The sequence below is a fragment of the Mesocricetus auratus genome, unplaced genomic scaffold, assembly GCF_017639785.1.
Source record: "Mesocricetus auratus isolate SY011 unplaced genomic scaffold, BCM_Maur_2.0 Super-Scaffold_100022, whole genome shotgun sequence".
NCBI classification, from domain to species: domain Eukaryota; kingdom Metazoa; phylum Chordata; class Mammalia; order Rodentia; family Cricetidae; genus Mesocricetus; species Mesocricetus auratus.
Genome location: NW_024429203.1, coordinates 6508556 through 6528090, shown reverse-complemented (window position 1 = coordinate 6528090; position 19535 = coordinate 6508556). Strand labels below are relative to the sequence as shown.

General features: G+C 45.4%; 1 long non-coding RNA gene across 1 annotated transcript; it reads right to left on the bottom strand.

The window, feature by feature from the left end:
• Positions 1-6660: 6660 nt before the first annotated feature.
• Positions 6661-14344, bottom strand: LOC121133517. Its single transcript, XR_005870382.1, has 3 exons — positions 13998-14344; positions 10950-11119; positions 6661-7932 (listed from the first exon to the last, which is right to left on the bottom strand). It is a non-coding gene; the product is annotated as an uncharacterized LOC121133517 (long non-coding RNA).
• Between the last annotated feature and the right edge of the window lie 5191 nt (positions 14345-19535).

The window sequence follows — 19535 nt, the reverse complement described above, 5'->3', positions numbered from 1 at the left end:
AAATTATTTTACCGGCTTTGTATAAGATCAGCACTGCACATCTTTGAAATTAAGGGCCTATTCTTACAACTCCATAGCAGCCCTTTTCAAGTCATGTAGGCTTTAGGAACCCCTGGACTTTACAACATACTGTTGAGTTCTCACATTTGTATTTATTCTAACAGAATGGATTCTTTTAGTGGGACACCATTTTCCAATTTGGAGTTTACAAAAAAAAAAAAAGAGTCACTGTAGGTAGAAGAAGTCAAGATTGTGAGTGCCTTGTCTCTAGTCATGTTGGTGTCCCACAGAGTGATCTAGGGATCCCCCAGTCTCCATTGTCTTCCAGTGCTCTCCTCACTCAGCAGTCAGGCCCTCAGTAAGTCTGACTGGACCCATGCTGGAGGCAAAAGTAGGGTATGGGCCCCTCCTCAGGAACTTGCAGGAGACTGGGGTGGGGCCAAAGTAACCAGAATCCATCTGACCTGGGGTCACATGGAGTGACATATGAGCTGGGGGTGACAGGAGGATAAGGGCCTGGGAAAGCATCCTGCATGCAGGGAATGGCAGGTGCAGGACTGACTGACAGCCCCCCCTCCAGCATGCTGCCTGCACTGGGTCTTTTCTAGAGAGTCAGGGAGTGTATCCGAAGGCTCTGATCCTATTTTCCCCGAAAATACCATCACAGTGAAAGAAAATCACCCAGGAAGAGTCCCCTGGTTCCAGCCCACAGGCAGCTGCCCAGCTGTGTGAGCCAAAGCCAAGCCAGGAAATCACTCATCTTCTGGCTGCCCAGTGATGGAGAACACCCCGGGGGAAGGTTAACACAGGAACATCATCATTAGCATCAGCAGACAGAAGGCCCTTTTCTGGGGCCCAGGCGGCCTCCGGGAGCCGCTCTAATGATGGGAATCAGGGACTAATTACCTCTGACCTGCCCTCTGCACCTCCACCCAGCAACATCAGGTTCTGTAGGCATTCCAGGCAGGTTCTTTCTCCTCTGTTATGTAAAATCTGGCATCTTGCCTATCCTTATGATGTGTTTTGCCTGATGAAGAATGCTCACATCCATTGGCTTATTTGTTGTGCATGTTCTCATTGTTGTTTAACCGGTATGAGGAGGAAGGGTCAAGAGGGCCTAATTTGCCTCATTAATAGGTGAAGATCAGGGATTTCCTGTTTTTGGATCATTTTTATTTCTGGGTCATCTCTCCTTCTGGGATGGGAAAAAGAAAGAACGGGCACATTGTTGTTACTCCCATGTGGGAGGCACAGTCCTTGTATTAATCCGTGCAGCTAGCAATGCTCATTTATAGGTACAGCAATAGCAGCTTAGAGATGTTAAATACTTAGTCCAGCATTGCTGGGTTGCTGATCTGAGTGCTGAGAATCGGCCTCAGAGCTGTCTCATGGTGTCCTTCCTTTCCCAGGATTTCCCTAGGTACTTGAGCTTTCCTTCTCAGTCATTCCCTGTGCAGGCAGATACAGTATATGACTGGATCTGGATCTGTACAGTTGAGCCTTGCAGAGGGAGTCAGTGCCTTCATCCAGCCAGCATTACATGTGCTGGGTCCTCTGCAAAGCCTTGTCCTTTGGGGTTGGAGGCTGTCTGTGAATAAGAATTCATCTTTGTAGTGGTGAGGCATTGGGGAATAGATTGCCCTGCAATTACTGCAGATAGGACTGTAGACTTCACAGAGTAAGAGGACTGCCCTCAGAGACAGACAGCGACACTCTTTACAGAGTCTAGGCCAGGGTCACTAATATGCCATTTTAATTTCAAAGTCCGGCGGCAGGGTCCTCAGTGTTCCCCGTTCCTCTGTCCTGTTTTAGTCATCTGGAACATTGGCTTGTCCTTGAAGCCACAGTTGTGATGCAAAGTAAAATTGCATTTTGTGTAATTGGATAAGGGCCAGTAAACGAGAGCTTCCAAAACTGGCTACTCAGTGAGCAGACTGGCATGGGCAATGTGTGAGTGGCTGGTAGAACTCAGTGAGGAAAGGACTATCAGAATGGTCTGGTCTACCCTACTTAATCCCCAGATGCAGAAACTGAAGTCCTGCAAGGGGAAGAGATGGCTCTGCCTGGCAGGCAGGCTGGGAAGACTCCTCCCCCTCCCTCCGTCCCTCCCTCCCTCCGTCCCTCCCTCCCTCCCTTCCTCCCTCCCTCCCTCCTTCCTCTCTCTGTCTGTAACTGTGTCCTGCTATTGCTATCTCCTAAATCCTATATCTCATCCTAATTTTGTCTAAATTTGCCAATGATTTCAGATCAAAATATCCATTTGGGATATAAATTAGCTGAATAGTTGCTGTATGAATCTCACAGGAGTACCTCCTTCAGAGATACCACAGTTTGTGAGCCCAAGCCAGCCTGGGCATTACTTAGCCTACAGTGGGAGATGTCTGCATGGGGGCAGAGGACTTCTGACTCCCACAGTGCCCACCCAGTGACACTCAGTATCCTCAGGAAGAGCCGAAGGAAAGGCCAGTAAGAAAACGGAGTTGATGAAGAAATTGATTCTCCTCATATTAACTTGTACGTTTAAATTTATTCTCCTTATATTATTAACATATACATTTGTTTTCCCCAAAGTCTGACTTTCAGGGTGAGGGGAAGACTTGGAGATAATTTTAAAGTTTATCTGAAAGTCAACAGTTGAAAATAGCCTAGAGTTATGACAAAGACTTTGAATATAGGAAGGCCCATTTTCTCTCGCATTAGAATGTATCACAAGCCATTGGTGTGCAAGAAGAAAGATCAGAGGAACTTATCATATGGGGTAGTCCTGAGAAGGACACTTTTATGGCCAGGAAGAGTGGGACACTGTGCAGATACAATCAGGATTGGGAAAAAGTAAAGTTTCAAACCTCACTTTTTGCAATATAGCAAGAGGAATATATACCAATGAAGCCGTTTTAAGATTAGAGGCAAATTTAACCGTGTGCTCACTTGTAAATGAAAAAAAATATTCCAGGTAGAAAAGTAATGGAATGAATAACAACAGATTTGACTATTTTAAAAAGATCTTCATGTATCAAAATGAGTCTATAATGAAAAGACAAATGTTATAGCTGTCAAAGACAAAACATGAATGCAAAGGCCACAAACAGACAACTGGGTCAATGGCAAACAAATTAAAATTGTTGATTCTTCCTTGATAGAAAATATATGCAAACTAGCAACAACAAAAATTCCATTTTCATTTGCCTGTTTGGCAAACACTTAGAAGGTACATTTTAAATGTGCTACAGTGTGTAGAGGACATGACAGATAGCCTTCTCATATGATGATCAATGGCTGAAGGATAAAGTGGTACTGTGCACATATGCAGCAGAAGCCACTCCATATGTTCAATGTAAGTTATCTGGGTTTGAGAATCACACAAAAATGTCCGTGGTGACTTGAAAGACTTATTTTTTTCTTAGTGCATGTGTGTGTGCACATGTGTTCAGATGTCCATAGAAGCCAGGCAACATCAGATCTCCTGGAACTGGAGTTAAAGGCGGTTGTGCGCTACCTGATGTGGGTGCTCAGAACCGAACCTGTATTGCTAAGTACTCAATAACTGAGCTATTTTTTCCATCCCCTTATTGACAGTGACAATACATTGGAAACAATTCCCAAGGCCATTAATTCTTTTATTTTTAAAATTTAATAACTATTAAGGCCTGTTAAAGCTGTTCATTATAAATAATGTACTAATTGTTGGGGACACATTGGTAAGTGGAAATCACAATGGTCTTTGTTCTTTATGTATTATAAGAAACCAATTTATATTTCCCAGTTTAGTGGGGGAAAGACAAACAATAAATGAATTAGATAATAAATGATTGTGAACACTGGAATTATTGAATATGCTCAATTATGGTACATACTTAAAATAAGGTATTGTATGACCATGAAAACTAATGTTTAAGAAATAGTAATGATATCTACCCTTCCAAGAAATGTTTATTGAATATTTAATAGGCACAAGGAGCAATGACAGGCATAGAGAATACAGCCATCAAGCCAGGGAAAGAAGGAGGAGGAAGAGGAGGAAGGAGTGGAAACAGAGAGCGAGAGAGAGAGAGAGAGAGAGAGAGAGAGAGAGAGAGAGAGAGAGAGAGAGAGAGAGAGAGAGAATAGTGCTGTTCAGATAACAAAGAGCAGGAAACACCCTGTTCACACTCTATTGGGGTCAACAATGGCACAGAAGCTGTAAAAGCAGAAACAGCGCACACAGAAATATATGATGGCATTAGGAGTAGTTGGTGGGGTTCACTTCCTATTTCACCCCCTCCTGAGAGGTCAAGTCTGGACTTTGGTGGGCTGCCTTCTCCTTCTTGTACATCCCCAAGCATGAGTGGCCAGCTCTACTTGTGAGTCCGCCAGTGGTGTGTGGAAACTCGGAGAACACGAAATGCTTATCTGGGTTCCACGTACTGTGTGAGCAAATTTCCTAGAGCAATGCGGGATAGAAAGGGAGCCCTCGCCACCCACAGAGAGCAAGTGGAAAATGGCAATTTTAAGATAAGCTGTTTTCAGGAGACCTGGTTTTGTTTTTGATAGAAAAAATACTCTGAATCAATTGTCCCCACATGGTATGATGTTGGAGGGTATGGAGTGAGGGTGGCTTTCTGAGCACTTGAAGTGATGGGTGTGTCCTCTAAGCTTGAGGCACAGCCCACATTTCCCTGTGTGGTTGACCTAGTCCCTCCCAAATTCCCATGAACTCTCCATCTTCTCGTTCCTGCTTTTCTGTGGACCAACCATCTCAAAGCTGCTCACTACCAGGGATGAAGGATGCTCTTTGTGACAAGGATGCTCAGGTGAAGCCTGCCCGGTTCTCAAGGGTCTGGTAAAAACAATTGTGTTCTCTCTGTGCACCTTCCCAGTAACCTTAGTTCAAACAGGCACCTCTTCTTGTCTGATATTTGCCGTCAGAAATGCTCAGTTGGCATTTATCATTTTTCCCTTTATTGCTTATTGCTTGTCATGGTGCTTATACTCCTGTTGTGTGATTATAATACTGTTTTCTTTATCGAGAAAGTTTTCCATTCTCTTTCCACTTCCAGAAGGTCCAGCTCAAAGAGTCTGCTCTGGATACTCACTCTTTTTACACCCAGGCAGTGTTCCCCGAAAGAGAGAAACTATATCTGGTTCCTCATAGCTTCTCGTGTGCTGTCTAGTTCATGGGGAGGGGCCTGAAGGATGATGTAATTCAGGGAAGAGCCAATGAAAACAGGAGACTGGGTGGGGCTTTGGAGGTCTGTTTGGATGTGTTATGGGATATAGGTTAGCAGTGTTATGCTTTCCCCCTACACTGCTTTGAGTACTATGCACATAGCAAGTGTTTATCAAATACGAATTGTAGCATACTTACAGTCACGGTTATCATTAATGTTATCATTCAATATTGCCATCTCCAGCCAAATATCTGTCATGGATTGGCAGGTGTTAGATCAATTGGCTTGTCATCTTTGGGTAAGAAAACTTCCTTCTGGAGCATTCTGAGCCCTTCAAAATTCCTTTCTGTTCAGTAATTGCAAGGTTTAAATCTGCTCTTTCCCACCTCTGGGACTGGGTTCCTTGGCTATTTTTAGGTATTGTCTCCAAGACTGGCTTTCATGCATGGGAAATTTTTGAATGTAATTCACTCCCATAAGCTCACAGGACTGTCAGTATTAGGTGTGACTTGGTTGGAGTAGGTGTGGCCTTGTTGGAGGATGTGTGTCACTGAGGGGGTGGCTTTGAGCCATGCTAATATGTCAGTTCACTTCCTGTTGCTTTTGGGTCAATATGTAGAGTTCTCAGCTCCTTCTCTATTACTATGCCTACCTATATAATGCCATGTCCCACTATGATGAAAATAGACTAAACCTCTGAAACTGTAAGCCAACCCATTAAATGTTTTGATTTACAAGAATTGCTGTGGTCATGTGTGTCTTCGCAGCAATAGAAACCTCAAGACAGGAGTATAATGTCCATATAGGCCATTGTGTCATGTGAAGATACAGGTGGTAGGAACAGATGTCCCTATCTTCTCTTTTTCCAGACTGGCCAGCTGTGTGTCACTTCCATCTGGTACATGAGTGGGACAGCGATCACAATACCCCAGTAGATCTCATGAGGCTAGGATCCACTACCATTTGTGAATGTCTTTGCTTCTGTGACTCAGTTCAGCTGGAAGCTGGGTGGCTCAGTAGAGTCTTATTGTCTTATTGGCTGCATTCACCTTGACAATTTGTATCCCTTGTTCTTTTCTCCCAGAGTAAAGCTGTTTGATCCCCACAACTACAGGAGCACATGGCACAAAAATAATTATGTTTTAAAGTTGCAGAGGCATCATGACTATGAAGCATGCCCACCTCTCTGGGAGAACAGCTTCTGCTGAGAGCAAATCTTTCCGGCCTTCGCTTCGGGTCTTCCCGAGACAGGCCTTTTTTGGTCACAAGATAGAGGTAAGGTGGTCACTGTCCAGAGTGGTGCTGGCCCATTGCCTGTTTCAGCTCTAGACATAGGTATCACAAGATGGATTTGAGTTAGAAAGTTCTACTGGTAAGGGACATGGGTATAAATCCAGGTCAACTCAGAGAATGAGATTGGCTGAGGGTCTAGGTATGAGGGTCTCTGTTCAGAGAAGGAGGCCATACCTCTCTTTCTTGTATTTAATATACATTCTGGATAGTAAAACCAGTGTCAAATACCATTTGGGGCCACAGAAGATTTCAAACATTCAAACAAACAAACAAAAAACAGGCAAGGGATCCTTATCCTTCCTTGGCCAAGGTACTTCTGGAGGCAGGCTTATAATGAGGAAGGCTCACCTCCCTTGACCTACAAGGGACCAACTGAAAGTGTACAAAATTTGACAGCCCTGTCATTCTCTGAGACAGAGCCAAATCTTTTAAAGACCTTTGCCTGGGACATTCACTCCAATGTATCTGAGCTGTGCTCTTCCTGTGTAGATCTCAATATCATATTGGCCTGCAGCAGAACAGGACTGGTCCTTCACATCCTGAGAGCTCTTCTAGCCTCTGGGAGAGTTTGTTTACTCACCAGTGAAAGGAAGAATGTGTAGGCCCTTTCAATGTCTTTCCCCTGGTGGATGCCCCGCTTATGAGTGCATGGTGTTTGGTCTGAGATTGTCCCTGAACACTGCAGTCTCCATAGTGGGCAAGGTAAAGGCTAGTTTCAGAAAATCCAGGGACATCCGAGTGACATTTCTATCTTATACTTTCTGTATAACCCGTGATTGTGAGAGGTAAATCAAAACCTTGCTGTGGTGGTTGGGCGAGTCCTAGGTTGAGAGGATGGATGGGGACTGAGGCTCTGGAATGAGCAAATGCATCACACTCATTCCACCAGTCTGGGCTGTGGGCTCAGTGTTGGTGTACAGTTCCACCCATCAGTGATGATCACTCATCTTCTCTCTTCACCCCAAGACAAGAAGGCCTGGCTCACCTGGATCTGACCTCCTCTGCTTTTCTCTGCGGCTTTACTGCTCTTCCCTGTGGTCCTAAAGCTCCATTAGTGAGCTGTGACTTCATAAGTCTGCTCAGGGAGTGTTTAGGGATATACAGTAGTGTTTGGAAGAAGAGAGGGAGAAATGTTGAAATCAAACTCCAGTATAAACAACAACATCATGAAACCTGCTCATTGATGGGGCCTTCTATTGGGAGACGTAAAGAAGAGGAGGACACCTCAAAACCTCAAATGGTTCTTGAAAATTGTAGGGGAAGGGGAGGTTGTTCATATGCTCTGTCTTAGCACTCCAACCAAACTATTATACGGCTCAGCATCGGGATCAAGAGCTAGCAGAGGGATGTTACTTTCTGGATGGATCATTGTAGCGATGGTCTTTCTTTCCTTTGAGTCATCACCAGGGCTGGCTCGCTCCTCTGGATCAATGCTGGTTTTCTTCTCCGAGTATGGAGGGGATGTAGTGGAGTCTGCTGCTTTGAAGAGGATCTGTAGGGGAGGATGAAAAAGAAACATATCTGCTGGGTCCAGAGGTGGATAAACACTGGGCATGGACTCTAGCTCCTACTCCATGTGGGCAGGGTGTGGAAAGCTAGAGAAGACAACCACACTCATTTATTTCCATCTGATGGCAGAAAAGGAGCCATTCTACCAAGCAGATGACACACCCACCTGCCCTGCCCCACCCTTGTCCCCAGACACTCATTCAGATGCATGTTGCAGCAGATGTGGCTCTCCATAGAGCTCATCCCATCCATAAAATGTCAGTAGGTTTCACACTAAGGGACAATGTGACCCTTGTTTTCAAGCTAAGAGACAGATTCTGGAGAACTGCTTCTCTCCTGAGAACCGGAGTGACCTCTGCCTCTAGTGACCATGTTCAGAGTCACCTCCTTCCAGCTGCTCTGCCCCTCTCTCTTACCCCAGGTATTTTTGTTATCTGTGTGTGACAGGGACCTCATTCTCACCTCCTTTCTGGCTCCCTGCCTGGGACTCAGGCACCTGGCTGTACCACCCAGCCCTAGCAATAAACCCTACCTAGATTCCTTGAAGGCTGCAGCCAGATTAATCATGCCAAGGCTCTACTTTGACGATACCCTTTTATAGACCCATAAAGAGAAGCATTTAGGCAGTCAGTCATGCTAAATCTTAACCATCTTTACAGAATTTTTAGTGTAGCACATCAAAATTGTCACTAGCCCTGAAGGTCCACATTTATGGTGCCTATGAAGCCACTTCTAGGCAGGAGGTGGTGGCTGTTGCCCACTTGGCATATCACAGCCATGCTTGGATATGTAACATGCCTCTTCTTGGACCTACAAGTGTGCCTTGCACACCACACCGTGGTCTCATTGTCCTTAGGTCCCCCAGGACTTGCTGTTTTAATAGGATGTTCAGTGCTTTATATGTGACTCCTTGTTAATGAGCAGTGACATCATGCTAGGTGTGTTTGCTCATGTGTGCCTTGTCAACTGGTCTGCAAGATTTTGAATATGCAGAGTCAACTCAAACTGCCTCTTGTCCCTAAGGCATGCATGATGCCTGTCGATTACTGGAGAATTCTGTCTAATCATGGAAAATTTCCTTCCCTGGCTTGTGTGTGCTGCCTAATGGAGACTGAGTTGATGCCATCTTTGTTCTCGCTCCGATGAAAGCATTCCGTTTGTGGCAGGATGTGAATGGAATGAGTCTTCTACCTCTCACCTTCGGAATTCAAAGGAAGAAGGCTCCTCCCCTTATCCACATTATGGGAGAAACAAATCTAGCTCCTCTCCTTATCCATGTGATGGGAGAAACAAATCTGTTTTAGCAGAGACAGTACTCCTTTTCAGCTGTTGCAGGGGCAAGAAGCTGACTGCAGGAAGGGCAGGTCTTTCCAAATGTGCACTTAGCACTGGGGCATCCAAGGTAAGGGCAGGGCAGGCTGGAGCCTTCTTGCCTTTGAGGAGTCGTTAAGAGGAGGACATTTCTGTTACGCACTGCAGCCTTAGCCTGTACAGGGAGCTGGCACTGTCAAGCCATTAAATAATTAACTGGGACTTCGTAGAGTAAAACACAAATTGGGTTGGGTAAAAGTGTAGATTAATTGCTTTCACTTAAGCTGTGTATTGTGTTTCTGGGGGGGGCGATAAGAAGGGAGAGGATGTGGGTTGAAGGCAAGCTGAGAGGCAGTTTCTCAAAAGATGACAGGTGCCTCTCTCTTCTAAGGGAGTAGGACCTGTTTAAATAGACACTGAAGTTGGTGGGGTAGCAGGATTTCCTGTCCTGGACTCTAGTCACCTTCCATAGACTCTGTGTGAACTTGAGTGAGGGACGTGGGGATCCAGATTTTTGCTGATGGGTGGCATGTGACTGGCTGCCTCTGATGGGCTGACCTAGTTCTGCAACAGAAGAGAGAGCAACATCGGGCTGCTTTTTCCTGATGCTGTGGTTGGAAAAGCTCTGAGTCATTACACACCTGCTTTCTGGGCCTCGCAGAAGATGCTTGGTGTTTATAGCAAGGGCATGTCCAGACCACAGACATTCACAGTTGCCTGTGATGTTGCTAAATACACGAGGTAATGAGAGGGTGAGGGGAGGCACCGGCTCAGAACTTGCTTCACTATTCACAGGTGTAGCTTGCTGTCCCACCCCCATCTCATGCCCTGACTTTAAGAATACAGGCTGTCCTTCGTCTCCAGGCTTCCTGCCCCAATGCAGTATCCATGGACTCTGTCACCACATGGCCTAGAACATTGGCCACCATGTAGTTGGAGCCTTCTGGAGTTGTACAGTGAGGAACTTTGATCGTAGACACATAATAATTTGAGTGGAAAATGACTATAAAGAAATTAGCAGGGGAACAGGGATGATAATAACAGCTGGAGGTTAGCAACAGGAGGTGGAAACTCCAATAGAGCATTAGTACATTCAGTTCTAACCTGAGCTGAGTTGGGGGCTCTTTGGGGTTACTCTGGCATTCTGAGTGTTGCCATCCTTAACATCATTCAGACCTCTTGCACCAAGAAGGGCTTCCTGTCTGGAGTGCTTCCCATTATGTAGTTGCTACTCCATGGCTTCTGAGTTTAGGCTCAGTGTCTGTGAGTAAATGACTCAAAGGTCCACACATGTGGCCACTCTTGGAAAAGAGGCCCAGAAATACTGCAGGTGAAAACTTGAATGAAAAGGAACATTTCTTCAAGAAATTGTCAGACCTGTGAAACACAGCAATGGCTGTTTCTGTGTGTGTGTGTGTGTGTGTGTGTGTGTGTATGTGTGTGTGTGTGTGTGTGTGTGTGTGTGTGTGTGTGTTTGGGAGGGATATCCATAGGGCAAGAGGGACAGGTAAATGCACTCAGCCACACAGATGTTCAGTGGATTGGAGTTGAACTTCAGCCCAGGCCCAGGCACGGGATGGCAACTCCAGGCTGCCCAGCTGGGCTGTGTCTACACTTAGGGTCTGGGCCTGGCAAGCCTCTTTTGGGGTACATCGTGCTTTCCCAAGCTGAAGGACTGCTAAACTGTACCTTGCAGTCTGTAGATTCCTCCACTCACGTTTCTCGGATGTCTTCCCCGGGGGCTTCTTGCGCATGTGCCCTTTTCATGTCATGATGAAAATGTTTGAATGACTGCTAGGAGTGGGCTTGGGCATCTATATGTGGCTTGGCAAAATTGCTCATAGCATTTCTTCCATTGCCTAATGTGATTGAGAAGTTACAAAATACACAGTTTTAATAAAGATGAAATAATGGTAGACAAATAATAAAGGATAGTATACATTAATGTATAAAGCTTGTAGAAATCCATGAACCCTGTTAAGTGGGAAAGTTGAACTGGCTCTCCCCAGTGTCTATGTTCAGAGGAGCTACACTGCAATTCACACCTCAGACACCGTGATCATTTGTTCAGATTCCAGGTAGACACCCGTGACAAGGAACTTGTTCACATGAGTAGGTGTTAAAAGTTTTAAAACCATTTTTACAGCCATTCAGAATTTTACAACAGTTGAAATTATATTTAAAGCCTCAAATAGTTCTTCCTTTTCTTTCGCCAATAAAAGCAAGGTTGGGATGCCTAGTAATAACGGCAGTGGAGCTCTTACTGTACTTTTTCATCATGGCAGGTGTTTATAAAAACTGAGGCTATGTGTGCTGCTTGAGAGAAGGGCTAGCTTAGATGATAAATGACATGACCTCTGGGCACAAATGGATAGCCAGTCCAGGTGCATCACACAAATCTCTGGCCTCATCTCTAGCCGAGTGCAGCAAGTCCTGGCCCAGGACCTAGGAGGAGACAGAGACAGACCCTCCCCACACCCCCAGCTGATGGCCAGGAGGAGAAGGTGCCGAAGCATAATGCATTAGACTTAGAGGCCCTCACTGGCCTTACTCCCAGTACTACCCTGATGGGCTTGAGCTACCCTGAGAAGCCACAGGCAGGGAGCTCAGACCTGCTGGGCTAACCTGGTGTTCTGTCCTCAGGACTGACTGCTAGCTGTCCTGGCCTGCTGTGTAGCATATTGTGCATGGTGGCAGCTCCGCATGCACCCTCTCTGTGCTGCTTAGCCCTCCAGCACTCCCTCCATCTGCTGCACGCTGAGCAGGTAATGTGTTTGCGCCTCCTTGACTAAGAAGAAGCAGGGATTCCTCAGCAAGACCCCTTATTTCCTTCCTTTTCTGTTGCAAATGCTTTGTCCCTTAACTTTTTTCTTTCTTTCTACTTCTTAGTAATATTTAAAGAGTTATTCTTTGAATTTTTTTACATATGTACACAAAGTATTTTGATCATGTCCGTCCCCGCAATCTCCCATCAGCTCCCTCTGTAACACCTACATACATCTCCCTCACCACTTTATGCTTTCTTCCTCTTTAAATAATTAATGACCTGCTGCATTCAATTAATGCTGCTCATATGCACATGGTTGTGAGGCTGTTCACTGGGGCATGGGTAACTTACCTATGGCTGCATCATCACCTGTCCCTCCAGAGTCATCCTCGGCAGCTAGCCATCAATGGACAATAGCTCCTAAGCTAAGGATGGAGACTTGGGAGCCCCTCCCCCATCCCTGCTGGTTGATCTCCTGGAGGTCCTGGGCAGGTAACCACAGCCGCTGAATTCATGTGTGCTATGGTCTCGTCATGTCTAGAACACAGCATCTCGGAGATCTCTTTCCCACCCCCCTGCTCTTATATATTTCCTGCCTCCACTTCTGCAATGTTCCTTCAGCCTTTGATATGTGGAGATTGGTAGACATGGCTTATCTGGCTGAGTACCCAGAATCGTTTATACTCAGCACTTTTAAAGTTACAGATCCCTGCATTAACTATGGCCTGCTGCAAAAAGAAGCCTCCATGACCAAGGTTAAGAGCAGCACATATCCATGGGTATAAAACTAGTATCTAGAAGGCAGTTTGACAACATGAACATTTAGCAAGGCGACACTAGCATTATTCCCTATGACCTATGGACTCCCCAAACACGGGCTTTTGAACAGGCTTATAGTACTAGGCATGAAATCCTTCCTGGGAAGCAGGCCTCAAATCCAATCAGAACACAGCTGTGCTGTGATTGTACCAGTGGGTACATCTTGACTGGCAGATTGGTATTGTAGGTTGCAGAAGCCAGCTCTGAGTAAGACCACTGATGTCATCCTCCTGGCCCCTGCCTATAGGGGCCTGTATATCACCTTCTGATACTATGAGAGCTAGCCATCAGGTAGTTTCCTGTTCAGTTCAAAAGTAATTTCTCTGCGTTCTGCCAAAATGTGTTATGTCTTCAGCCTTAAGGTCCTGCCATGTAGTTATGGTGGGCAACCAAAAGCAGTGGCAATATCCTGTATTGTTTTGGGTGCTTGCAGGGTCTCCCTGCCCTATAACTCATAGGGAGGAATCCCAAGTCTGGCACTGAGATTTTCATTTGACAGCTCATGTCTTTTGGGAGCAGCATTGTATCTCCATGCAAAATGTCTCAGTCCAAACTCTCTTTTTAAATTATATCTTTAAATTGGCTTTCAAGTTGGTGGGCTTCTATAAGGCTTCTTCACACACCCTTAGTTTTGGTTAGTCCCATTGTCCCTCCCACTCTCCCGCCCTCCAGCTCCATTCCTGCTTATACTTTTTACCTCCAGCATTCCGCCTTTATTCTTTTATGTCATATGTGCTCCATTATTCACCTACAGTAGTATTTTTTACTTGGGTTGCAAGGTCACAGGTTTTCACATCTTTTCCACACACCCTTCGCTTCTGTTATGCCTTTCTCTGTCCCCCTTCCCCTTTCCTCTTACTCCCTGTTTGCGCTTGAAGCTTTCTGCCCTGGTACCCACTTTTCTACTTTCATTTTACCTATATTTTACTACCTTGTCTTTGGCCCATCTGCCCTTTTCCTTCGATTTTTATTTCCAAGTGTGTACACTGCCCATGGTGTGGGTGGCATGGGTGAGGATGAGGCTCGATGCCTCATTTGACTCTCCGTGGGTAGGCCCTTCCCAGCATCTCCCACGCCTCTCTCCTCTCCATTGCTACCCCAACACAGCACCCACCACCCTCTGTGAGACTTCTGGTGTCCTCTTTTCTTACCCCGCTCCTGATGTTTTCTTCACTGTCTGGCTTATCTGAGCGCGGGTTGCTGGGATTCTTCTGTTCCTCTCTGCCCACTCAGCCTCCAGCTTCATACCATCTGGATCCTGCACCATCACACAGCAGAAACCGCTTCTTCAAAGGTCACTAGAGACAGAAGCGTCAGCCTGATGACATTTGCTTGGTCTCCTTTTCCCGCCTCTCTGCGTGATCAGATGTTGATGGCTGCGTTTCGTCTCTTAGTTCTTCCCTGTTTCAGCTGCATGTTCCCCTCTGGCTCCTTCCTTAGTCACAAGGGATCCTTTTACCTCTTCTGGAAGGATAGACATGGAAAATAAAGACCTTTGCAGCAAGAGAGAAGGTGGGGCCCAGGGGGAGAGGCACAGGACCTATTCTTCCCTATTCCTGGACATGGGGACATCTATGGAGTTATCCTTACTGCTTTGGGCACCTGTTTGGATTTTATTCCTTGCCATTTGAGGGTAGTGAACCTCCACACCCAGCAGAAATATACCCTGTGTCTGTTTAAGAAGCAGCAGGGGACAGGTTAGTGACCAGAGTCCGTTTTCTGGATCAGTAACTTAGATCAAATGCAAATCGCCAGAAACAGCTCACAGCCCTGCTGCCCATCAGCCGCCCAGGCAGAGAAGCTGAACTAATCTGTCTGGCACCCGGGCCGATGATGTCCTCTCTGGGAGGTGTATGTGCTGGCATTTCTCCTCTCTGCCGTTAGCTGACTAAGCGACAAACTGTCTTCTGCTTGCTGCTCTGCCAACAGTGGTTGGTATCCTCACTCCTCAGCACGAGGTCCAAAAGTTAGGCAGGCTTTTTGTCTCATGCTTGCACCAAAGCAGGGCCTTGGTACCATTTGTTTAATGGATAATAGCTGAGTAACTGAGATGGTATCGGTAGTAAAATGATGCTTCTCCAAGCCGGTTCTGGGAACCTCTGAGAGATGTCCCCAAAGGTTCCCTGCAACAGGAGCTAGGAATGTGGAGAATGGTCCTTGGAACATCAATTCCATTGCTTCATTCCCTGACCTCTGGGAAGAGCAGACGTCTTAGGATGAATTCCAGAAAGCCTCTTCTACAGTGAGATTTGAGGGGGATCCTGGGTTGAGCAGAAGGGGAGCAGAGAAGTGGTCCCACTTTCTCCCCTGCCATGCCCTAAGGACACTTTACTTGCTGCCTGTAGAGCCAAGTGGTAAACACACACAAAGTGTTACGGGTCCCAGAAGCAAACCCAGCAAAGCAGCACCCCAAGGGTGTGGAAACATCTTTGGAAAGTGACCACAAGAGCAAGCAACGGTGTAACGCTTGTCACAGACATGTGTTCTTGGGGAGGCAATCTTAGGACTGGACCCTCATGCATGTGATGGACACTAAGTCTAGGTAGATAATGAATTATTGGACACCACAGCAACATCAAATACAACACAGTTTGGTGTGTTTGTGTGAGAACCCTTTTCATACCAGGTCGCATGAGAGAGCAAAGAAGGAATTCTGATTTTCTTTTTTCTCTATGAAAAGTGTCATGTCCATGATCCCACTGACTCAGGAATCCCTTCTCTCAGCTAGAGATAGTTAGCTGGAACGGTATATGGTGCCAGTGATGGCTGAGAGTGTTAAGGTCATCAGAGCTCCAGGTACCATAAGACCACAGGCCCACTATTAGTGTCTCAGCCCAGATGCACAAGACCGCAGCGCTGAAGACAATGGGGGCAGAGCCAGGCCTTGGGCAGACATGGGCTGCTAACTAAGGCTGTGACGACAGGAAGGAGAAGTCATATGCACAGCGCAGCTAGCCTGGTTCAGAGCTATCGAAGAGCCCTTTATATGCACAGGGTCTCAAGAGAGCTTCCTTTTTTTTTTACAATTTGAAGCTCTTTTTTTTTTCTATTTTTTAAAATTTAAATTAGAAACTAGTTCACTCTCCCTCCCCTCCTCCCCTGCCCCCCACTAATCCCCTGTCCCATCCCCTTTCTGCTCCCCAGGGAGGGTAAGGCCTTCCATGGGGGATCTTCAAAGTCTGTCTTATCATTTGGAGCAGGGCCTAGGCCATCCCCTGTGTGTCTAAGCGTTGAGTGTATCCCTCTATGTGGAATGGGCTCCCAAAGTCTATTCGTGCGCTAGGGATAAACACTGATCCACTACCAGGGGCCCTATAGATTGCCGAGGTCTTCAGGAGAGCTTTCAATTAGAAAAGGAAGCTTCTACCTTGTCTTCTTAGTGATGAAGAACTGTAGAGCTGTAGCTGTCACCATAGCCCACCACATGTCTTCATCGCTGCAGTATGCATGCAAAAAACCACTGCATAGTCAATAAGAGCTTGAGCATTCTCAGTAGACTCTTGGGCTCTCTCCTGGGTCCCTGAGACAATCTCGCTAGTTATTATACTGTATAGACAGATGCCCGGGCTTGATGCAGCACTGAGTCAATCAACAGTCAAGGGGGAAATTCAGTTTTGTTATTGATGTCATACTGGAGATCAAACCCAGGGCATCTCATGTGGTTGACAGTCTTCAACCACTGAGCTAATTCCCCAGCCCAATACCCAGAATTTCAAAGCCACCCCTGGTCATTTTTGAAAACTGTTCTTGAAGACCATGCTTACCAGTCTGAGTCCTGGACCCCCCAGATCCTGTTTCTGCATGGGGGACCACCACAGACCTCTGGCTCCTAAGGAATTCATCCCAAGGGCCCTCAGAGTACCCCTTAATGGTCAGCTGGGAAGAGAGGGCCTTGTCACCTTCAGGCAGAACAGAGGAGGCCTGCTGCTGCTCAGTGGGTAACAGGGAGATGAACTCTGTGCAGTTGGCAACATTTTAAAAGGCGACCCAAAATGTATTGAAAGATGCAATATTTGTCCAATAATATGTTTGAGTTCAGGAAGGGCTTCACAGTGTTTAACCAACTTTAATAATCTTTTCGTGAGTTGAGACCTTGACTTTCTTTCTCTACTATTGACATGGTGTGCTGCCTTATTAAGTGTGAGATGTGTGTGTACACACATGTACCAGTTTCCTTATCAAAGGGTCCCTCTGCCTGGAGAGGGAGTTGTCAGTAGCTGTTCCAGACTTCTCTGCCTGTACTTCAGTGTGGTCTGACTCAGAGCTATGTCAGTGATGCTCCTCCACACGTGTTTCATCCACTAACAGCTGCAAGTGTGCAGTGGCATTGGATGCCTGGCGCTTCTATGGCACAAGCTGAATATCAGTGTTGGGAGGCCTGCTCTCTGTCCTCAGACAGGTCTTTCTAAAAAGCCCCTTGTTCTTAAGAACCTACAGTTTTCCTATAAAAAACTTTGCGGGGTTATCAGGACTCTCCCCATGACAGACACCAAAATGTTTGCTAGTCTCCGTCGTCACTTCTGAGAAGTGCAGGAATTTGCTGTGAGTGAGAATATTACCTTTAGTTGGCTGGGACACAACTTTCTTTTTCTCAGACTCACCATAAAGCAGGGCTAGTTGCTAAACTCCCATGATACTTACTTCTCTGTGGGACAGGGAACATGGAAGTGCCCCTCAGTACAACTGGTAATTCCATTAAATAGAGCAAAGTGTGTGGGCTCTGGAGCTAGAGACCACCATATTGCCAAGGCCTGGTAATTTCTCTTTCTTTCTTTCTTTCTTTCTTTCTTTCTTTCTTTCTTTCTTTCTTTCTTCCTTCCTTCCTTCCTTCCTTTCTTTCTTTCTTTTTCTTTTGGTTTTTCGAGACAGGGTTTCTCTGTATTGTTTTGGAGGCTCTCCTGTAAGTTGCTCTGTAGACCAGGATGGCCTCAAACTCACGTAGATCTGCCTGTCTCTGCCTCCCGAGTACTGGGATTAAAGGCGTGAGCCACCAACGCCCGGCTTGGCCTAGTAATTTCTTAACAAATAAATTTTGGACTTGAAATGTACACTTCCTGCATCTCACTGTGTGTTTTCAACAGAAACAAAAATTGGAATATGCCTAGATTTCTGCCAAGGGCTTCAATTGAGTGTTGACTGCCACGTGGTGCTCATGGCCAGTAGATATACAGATATCCCAAACTCCAGCTTCAGAAGCTGCATACTGGGAGTTTGTGGCCCATAAACACACCCAGGAGACAACATAGATGAGTTTTCTAGGCCTGCAGAAATAAGACTGCCCAATCAGTGAGTTAGTAACATTCTTGGGCAAGAGACAAAAGTAGGTTCACTGTACATAATTGCAAAACTCACTTAAGGGCTCCCACGGGCTTTCAGATATTATATAGTTCCCTATGAAAGTGCTGCATCAGCCCCCTTGTGATATACGGAGGCAATATTATGTGGGAAAAACTGAGCATCACAAGCTGTGAATTAAGAAGTGATACAGAGAAGTTGGATTTGAATGTGAAGAGGTTTTAAGAATATCTTAATTTCCTTCACTGATTTTTTCCCTTTTTACATATGTAAAAGCATAATCTATAATGAAAAGCACTGCCAAAAATAAGCCTCGACAGCTCTTTGAATAAATATCAAATAAAAACCACATCGTAAGAATGCACTTTACTTTAGTTCAATTGGCAGTCATTTTTCTTAATACATAGTATTCATAATAATGAATGCAATAGTTTCATATTGGTGAGATGCAGCGTGTCAGACACAGTAGGTAAGACACAACTTCTTTGATTCCTGTAAATATTCCTCATGTGACATAGCTATACCTGGCTGTGTTTTCTCCTCTCTGGATGATTTCAGACTGTTATATCAGATTTTCTTTGTGTTGGCTGATTTTTTTCTTTGTTTCATTTTGTGTGTTAACTTGGTGGAAGAGTGGAGCTGATTTTGGTAAACGCTTGCGAAGATGTCACCATGGCAGTATTTTGTAGATGTGATTAACATTGGCAATTGGATGACTACAAACAATAGAAAAAATTATCTTCCATACTCTGAATCCTTAATTAGTTGAGGGCCTTGACATCAAAAGCCAAGGTTTCTCAATGAGGAAGGAATCCAACTTTACCTGAATTACCTGCCTTTGGCCTTGCCAGCTTCCATAATCACTTGAGGAGTCAATTCTTCACACAATCTGCTTCTCTGGACGACCCTAACGTAAGTGTTTTAAATTTGCTAAATGATTATTGAACAGAAAGAGCACTGAAAAGCAAAGACTACTCTCTAGTAGCCTTGCAGAGTCACATGCTGAGATAACATGTTTTATAACATACATTATGTCTGCCCTGGTTTTGTGCAACTCCTTTTAAAAGGAAACTTTATTAATTTTTCAACAATTTATTTTTATTATATTATTTTCCATCATCCCTAACTCCTCCCAGATCTTCTATACCTCCCTTCCAACCAGGCTTAGATTCTTCCTCTCCCTTGTTCACCCATGTTCACTTCGACTCTATTCATAATAGCCAGAAATTGAAAACCGCCTAGATGCCTGTCTACCGATGAATGTATAATGGAAATGTGGTCTGTTTACACAGTGGAATATTATTCATCTGTTAAGAAAACTGAAATTTACAGGTAAGTGGATGGAGTTAGAGACAATCATCCTGAGTGAGGTAACTAAAACCAAAAAGACAAAT